Source organism: Theropithecus gelada, chromosome 11, assembly GCF_003255815.1.
Source record: "Theropithecus gelada isolate Dixy chromosome 11, Tgel_1.0, whole genome shotgun sequence".
Taxonomy (NCBI): Eukaryota; Metazoa; Chordata; class Mammalia; order Primates; family Cercopithecidae; genus Theropithecus; species Theropithecus gelada.
Window position 1 is genome coordinate 52,595,391 of NC_037679.1, and position 7,621 is coordinate 52,603,011.

At 44.0% G+C, this 7,621-nt stretch overlaps 1 non-coding gene across 1 annotated transcript; it reads left to right on the plus strand.

Moving 5' to 3' along the window:
• Positions 1 to 3,299: 3,299 nt before the first annotated feature.
• Positions 3,300 to 3,400, plus strand: LOC112635718. Its single transcript, XR_003122050.1, has one exon. It is a non-coding gene; the product is annotated as a small nucleolar RNA U13 (small nucleolar RNA).
• Positions 3,401 to 7,621: the final 4,221 nt, after the last annotated feature.

Here is a 7,621-nt window from a genome sequence, read left to right on the forward strand (position 1 = left end):
TAGAATTTGGCATTTCAGATTCTCCCTTTGTACCATGTACTTCCCAAAATTTCCTATAAAAGAAGGAAAGTAGCAAAGTGTTTTTAAAAGGAGCATTTAAACTACTGTGGTAATTAAGCAGCAATCTCTGAGTCAGCAAATCCCATCGAGCAAACTGAGTAACATTTGAGATAATATGAGAGGATTAAAAAAGTAGGGACACTAGCCGGGTGTAGCAGCTGAGGCTGGTAATCTCACCACTTTGAGAGGCTGAAGAAGGAGGATCGCTTGAGCCCAGGCTAGGAAATCTGGGAAAACCCCATCTCTACAAAAAAATTAAAAAAATTAGCTAGGTGTAGTGGTGTGCACCTGTAGTCCTAGCTACTCAGGAGGCTGAGGTAAAAGGATCTCTTGAGCCCGGGAGGTTGAGGCTGCAATGAGCCAAGATTGCACCACTGCACTCCAGCCTGGCCAACATGTTGATACCCCATCTCTACTAAAACTACAAAAATTAGCTGGGTGTGGTGGTGGGTACCTGTAATCCCAGCTACTTGGGAGGCTGAGGCAGGAGAATCAGTTGAACTTGGGAGGCAGAGATTGCAGTGAACCAAGATCGCGCCATTGCACTCCAGCCTGGGCAACAAGAGCAAAACACCTTCTCAAAACAAAAAAAAACGTTCGGAAAAAATAAGCAACTAGGCTGGTTTATGATCTGAAGAGGAAAGCATAATGATATAACAAAAGCAACAATTAGCATGTTTTAAGATGGAGTCATTATGTACCAAGCCATGTAGGAACTATTGTTTCCCCCATTTTATAGATGAGAAAACTGAGGATTTCTAAAGGTTTTAAGTTAGGTCTCACCACTAGTAAGTACCACTGTTAGGGATCAATTCTATTCATCCATCAGAGGGTAAGAAAATGATTGGCCAGAAAAAGTGAAGGGCAGGCTGGGCATGGTGGCTCACACCTGTAATCCCAGCACCTTGGGAGGCCGAGGTGGGTGGATCACCTGAGGTCAGGAGTTCAAGACCAGCCTGGTCAACATGACGAAACCCCGTCTCTACTAAAAATACAAAAATTAGCCAGACATGGTGGTGGGCACCTGTAATCCCAGCTATTCAGGAGGCTGAGGCAGGAGAATCACTTGGACCCAGGAGGTGGAGGTTGCAGTGAGTCAAGATCACGCCACTGCACTCCAGCCTGGGCAACTCTGTCTCAAGAAAAAAAAAAAAAAAGTGAAGGGCAGCAGGCTGCAAATGCCAAAATGAGAGCATGGCTAGTGGTTCCTGGGGCCTGTCTATGAGCAGAGGTGGCTAGAAAGCTAACAGAACAGTGACTGCCAAATGCAGAATGGAGTATGTGCCAAATTCAATGGGGACTGAATTCTGGAACAGAAAAAGGATATTAGTGAAATCTGAATAAAGTCTGGGGTTTAGTTCATAGTAATGTACCAATGTTGGCTCCTTGGCGGTGACAAATGTACCATTGTCATGTGAGATGTGGGTAAGGGAAGCAGGGGAACTCTCTACTCTCCTGCGACTTTTCTGTAAATCCAAAATTATTCTAAAATTAAACGTTTTAAATAAATTTAAATGGAATGAAAAGTTTATTTTTTAATTATGTAAGGAAAGAGAGTATTGGTGACATGTTTACAAATGTTCTTCAGAAGAGTACCATTTAAAATGGAAATGGCGAGGGTAATGCTGCATTTTTGTGGCCAGTCATATTTCTTGGCAGACAAGATGGCTAATGACAATCATCACAAGGACTAACATTATTAAATGCCTATAATATTTCAGCTTCTGCCCTAAGCATGTTACATGCATGCCCACGTCATCTTCAAGATTATTTTCCCAATTAACAGATGAGAAAAGTTCTTAGAATAGTGCCTGGAATCTGGCAGGTGCTCAAAAATTATATATATATATTTTTTTAACAGAGGCTAAGAAATGTATCCAGCTTCTGAACAACAGAGTCACAATTCAAGTCCAAACCCTAAAATGTTTTTTTGTTTGTTTGTTTTTATACTTTAAGTTCTAGGGTACATGTGCACAATGTGCAGGTTTGTTACATATGTATACATGTGCCATGTTGGTGTACTGCACCCATTAACTCGTCATTTACATTAGGTATATCTCCTAATGCCATCCCTCCCCCCTACCCTCCCCCCCCCCTTTTTTTTCCTTGAGATGGAGTCTCGCTGTCACCCAGGCTGGAGTACAGTGGCATGATCTCAGTTCACTGCAACCTCTGCCTCCTGGGTTCAAGCGATTCTCCAGCCTCCGCCTCCTGAGTAGCTGGAACTACAGGTGCCCGCCACCATGCCTGGCTAATTTTTATATTTATATTTTTTAGTAGAGATGGGGTTTCACCATGTTGGCCAGGCTGGTCTCAATCTCCTGACCTCAAGTGATCTGCCCGCCTCGTCCTCCCAAAGTCCTGGGATTACAGGTGTGAGCCACCTTGCCCAGTCCCTTCAAGGCTTTTAAATCTCAGCCTTGCCACTTACTAACTGCATGACCTTGGGCAAGGTTCAAAGCCAAAACAAAGCTAACTGATATCATAGAATGGATTTTAAAAGTGTGTTGAAAGTTGCGTAATATCAACCTAAATTTACAAACAGACAATTATTTATGAAATATTTCAAAATTGTCAAATTGAATAACTTGAAAATAATCAGGCCGAATAGTTCTGCATTGAAATCAATAAAAATAGGGCTCAAAATAACAGCTCTGAAGAATCCTTGGGTACACCTCTGGATATAAGAACCAAACAAGAGACAACTAAGGAAATTGTTAACTCCTGGTAACTACTAGAACCTCGAAGAAAAACGTATTTTCAGCTCTCCTCTGGGGTCAAATGACTATAGCTCACTGGGCCAGAGAGGGTCCATGATGAGATTTTCTCAAGAAGGGAAGGTGATAAGGCAAATTATAAAGATATGCCTTCTGGCAGGGTGCAGTGGCTCACGCCTGTAATCCCAACACTTTGGGAGGCCAAAGTAGGCGGATCACTTGAGGTCAGGAGTTCAAAACCAGCCTGGCCAACATGGTGAAACCCCATCTCTACTAAAAAATATATAAATATAAAAATTAGCCAGGCATGGTGGCACACGCCTGTAATGCCAGCTACTCAGGAGGCTGAGGCAGGAGAATCGTTTGAACCCAGGAGGCAGAGGTTGCAGTGAGCCGAGATCATGCCACTGCACTCCAGCCTGGGCAACAGAACATGACTTTGTTTCAGAAAATAGAATAAAATAAAGGCTTTCTGAAAACGGACACCCAGTCATCTCTACTAAAAAATTAATTTAAAAAAAAATCCTTTCGTAGTTCATGAGCATGATGATTGTGTTCACACGCATATGTGAAACGTATCACCACAAATCTTGTTACAACGTTGGTACATTACCCATCTGGCATGAAAAAAAAAAAAAGACAGTGAGAGAGAAATCCCGGAGTCACACCTCTGTTCACACATCTCTTCATTTTAAACTAGATCTTGGCCTCAACTGTTACAGCAAAAGGGAGGTCACAGCAGAAAAACTAAAGTTTTTTTGTCTTCCAGGTAGGCAGGAGTCCAGATTCAAGCAATATAAGGACTATTGAGGGACGGTTTCAAGAACTAACTTTAGAGGACTACCACATCATTACTGTAGCCACCCCCCGCTAACCTAGGTACAAAGATGGGGGTGCTCAAATCCAATTCACACCTTGCTGATACAAAGCTGCTTAGAGCCTGAAAAGGCTGAAGCCCTCTTCCAATACATCTGCCCAGACCTCCAGCCATTCTAATTAGCACAAAAGCAAGAAACGTGCCTCGCCTTTCCCCACCCCCATACCCCCCTAAAATGTGACACTCTTGCACATCTTGATCCAAAATAGATTGTGTGAACAACAACAAAACCCTAAGCCTGGAGTCACTTACTTACTTACTTATTTATTTATTTATTTATTTATTTATTTATTTGAGACGGAGTCTCACTCTGTCACCCAGGCTGGAATGCAGTGGCACTATCTCGGCTCACTGCAAGCTCCACCTCCCGGGTTAACACCATTCTCCTGCCTCAGCCTCCCGAGGAGCTGGGACTACAGGCGCCCGCCACCTCGCCCGGCTAATTCTTTGTATTTTTAGTAGAGATGGGGTTTCACCATGTTAGCCAGGATGGTCTTGATCTCCTGACCTGGTGATCCACCCGCCTCGGCCTCCCAAAGTGCTGGGATTACAGGTGTGAGCCACCGTGCCCTGGCTCACATATATACTTTTTTAACAAATATTTGTTCAGCCCTTACTCTGTACCCTTTTCTTCTCCCTTTTCTTCTCCCTGGATCCCCGGGGCTGCCTTTAATCTCCCTATTCCACCCTTGCTTACCCTGCAGGTCTCCAGTTCATAATCTATTTACTGTTCCTTCTCCAGGGCCCCACCTTCTGGTGTGCAGATCTGCCATCCTTTTTCTCCACCATGGATAACTGTTCTACACTCCTCTGCCCCAGACTTTACCTCTTTCTTCCTGGCTTCATTTGAGCACCATTAATCTCTTCATTGTTTAGCCCTTCTTGCAGCTCTTTCCCAGTCTCCTGCCACTAATATCTGATCTCAACCGACCCACACAACAGCCCCTGAATAGAGCCAATGGGGCTGAAAGAATGTAATTCATTTGCCTGTGCTAATCCCATGAGTGAGTGGTCCCGTTCAACAAATTCTGTAAATTAATAATGGTAACAATAATAGCTGGCACTTGAAATTGTGCTGGTGGACAGGTTGCAGGTTTTAGTAATGAGGAAGTCTAAGGATTGACTTTGGGTGTGAGTGGCATGAGGCATGGAAGAGTGCAAGGCCATTTGAAGAGGGGAAGCCTAAGAACACTAAGACTAGATACGGTATTGAAAAAAAATCATCTGTAAGGATAAAACAATCATCAAGAAGGATGCGAGAAGCCGCGCAGGTGAGAGGAATCTTGAAGGAATGAGGGTGTGTGTGGGAAGGAGGAGGCATCAGAGGACCGCAGCACAGTGGGGTAGAGTTTGATGATGTGACAGTCAGAGGTGGTAGTGGGAGCTATGGAGTGGGAGGGAAGATGGCCTGGACGCAGGACACTCACCCCATTTGCAAGCCTGTGGTCTGAGGAGTGTGGGAGATAAAATGGCCGTCAACTGCAAGGGGAATAGTGTGCTCAAGAGAACCAGTCAAGCAAGCAGGCAAAGAGAGCATTCAGAGAAGTGAGGAAGTGAGGTATTTGAAAGAATACAGCTGAGACTCCCATGGAAGAGTTGCAGAAGTTAGGGAGTGGGCCGGTGCGGTGGCTGATGCCTGTAATGCCAGCACTTTGAGAAGCCGAGGCAGGTGCATCAAATTAGGTCGGGAGTTTGAGACCAGCCTGGCTAACATAGTGAAACCACGTCTTTACTAAAAATGCAAAAATCAGATGGGTGTGGTGGCACACGCCTGTAGTCCCAGCTGCTTGGGAGACTGAAGCAGGAGAATCGCTTGAAACTCGGAGGCGGAGGTTGCAGTGAACCGAGATCACGCCACTGCACTCTAGCCTGGCCAACAGAGCGAGACTTTGTCTCAAAAAAAATAAAAATTAAAAAAATTTTTAAAAAAAAGAAATTGGAGAAGGGTAAGACATGGGATCAGAAACAGGGATATCCAAGGCCGTGTGGATATCAGAGTCTAAAGGATGAGCAATGTCCTTGGAGTCTGGGCTGACATACACAGGGAGGAAGGGGAAGAACATGATGGGAGTAGTCCCAGGATCCCAGAGCAGATTGCAGTGGCACAGCTGTGAGTGAGTGCAGGGGCAGGATAGTAAGGGTTGTCAGGAACATGAGGAGTTCTTGCCCATTGCAAATTAATGATCTGTTGGGGGAGCCCCATATACGTGACAGAAGCATACATCCCAGACGCCTTTGAAAATTGCAGATAATGGAAACCTACAGGAGGTGGACCCAAATTCAACAGGGAGGGTCATAAAAAACTTCGAGAGAGAGAGAGAGAATAATAGAATTCCATAAAATGATTGCAACCACTAGAAAAAAAATTTTTTTTTTTTTTGAGATGGAGTCTCGCTCTGTCACCCAGGCTAGAGTGCGGTGGCGCAATCTCAGCTCACTGCAACCTCTATCTTCCGGGTTCAAGCGATTCTCCTGCCTCAGCCTCCCAAGTAGCTGGGACTGCAGGCATGTGCCACCACACCCGGCTAATATTTTTTGTGTTTTTAGTAGAGACAGGGTTTCACCATATTGGCCAGGCTGCTCTCTAACTCCTGACCTCGTGATCTGTTGGCCTCCGCCTCCCAAAATGCTGAGATTAAAGCGTAAGCCACCGCGCCCAGTTGAAAAAAGTTGTATAATATTTTATATTCACATTATTTGAATAGTCTTTAGTCTTGTCAGGTGAAATTGATTGCATTTGGCTAGAGAACTTTGAAAGATTTACACAGCACAAGGTGAGTATATTACCTTTAATGTTAAGTTGTAAAATTCTAAATAGATGTAGGTTAGAGATTTTCTGAGTCTAAGATTCTAATTCTTTCCCTATTCCTTTATTACCTGAAATCTCTGAAATTACCTCCAGTATTTGGGGTGATGGCTAGAGACAGAAAATTAAATTGATGGAACCTTCCCTGACTCCCTTATCTAAATTAGCTAAACTACCTTTATGTCAACATGTGTTGATTGCCTGAATGTATCTCATATAATCCTCATAAAAACCAGCAAGGCAATAATTTCTATTTTATAAACAAGAAATCAAATGCTCAGAAAGCTAAGATAACTTGCTCCCGCAGTTAGTGAACAGCTGAAGCGGGACTCATGATTGTCTGTTAACTGCCCCTTCCTGTAGACCATAATACAATCACATTTTCAGCTTTGCTTTTTTTGGAGACAGAGTCTTGCTCTGTTGCCCAGGCTGGAGTGCAGTGGCGCCATCTCGGCTCACTACAACCTCCACCTCCCTGGTTCAAGCCATTCTCCTGCCTCAGCCTCCCGAGTAGCTGGGACTACAGGCGGGTGCTACCACATTCGGCTAATTTTTTGTATTTTTAGTAGAGATGGGGTTTCACCATGTTAGTCAGGATGGTCTCAAGCTCCTGACCTCGTGATCCACCTGCCTGGGCCGCCCAAAGTGCTGGGATTACAGGCATAAGCCACCACACCCAGCCTTCAGCATTGTTAAAATGCAAAAAAAAAAAAAAAAGCTATTTGTGTTGTCCATGCTGGATGGTAATTCACTTACCTCTTCTAGTAGTTTCAAGGGAGAATATTAGTTGATTAGACCTTAAAGCCTTTAATATGGTCATTGATAACATAAAACAAATTAAAATATAATGTGGAAGAATCCCCCTAGGGAATTCTAAAGAGTACAACTAGTTTTCCAAGACGAAACTGGCTTGCGTTTAGTAGAAGCAATAGATTGGAGACAGACTGATAGATTTGGACAGCCAGAAAGTCTACATGGGACCACTCATTATATCATAACCAGACAGGTAGTGTTGAAAGTGGGCTCAATCTACACAGCATCCTCATTTCATTTTATTTTATTTTGAGACAGAGTCTCACTCTGTCACCCAGACTGGAATGCGGTGGTGCAATCACAGCTCACTGCATTCTCAACCTCCTGGGCTCAAGCGATCCTCCCACC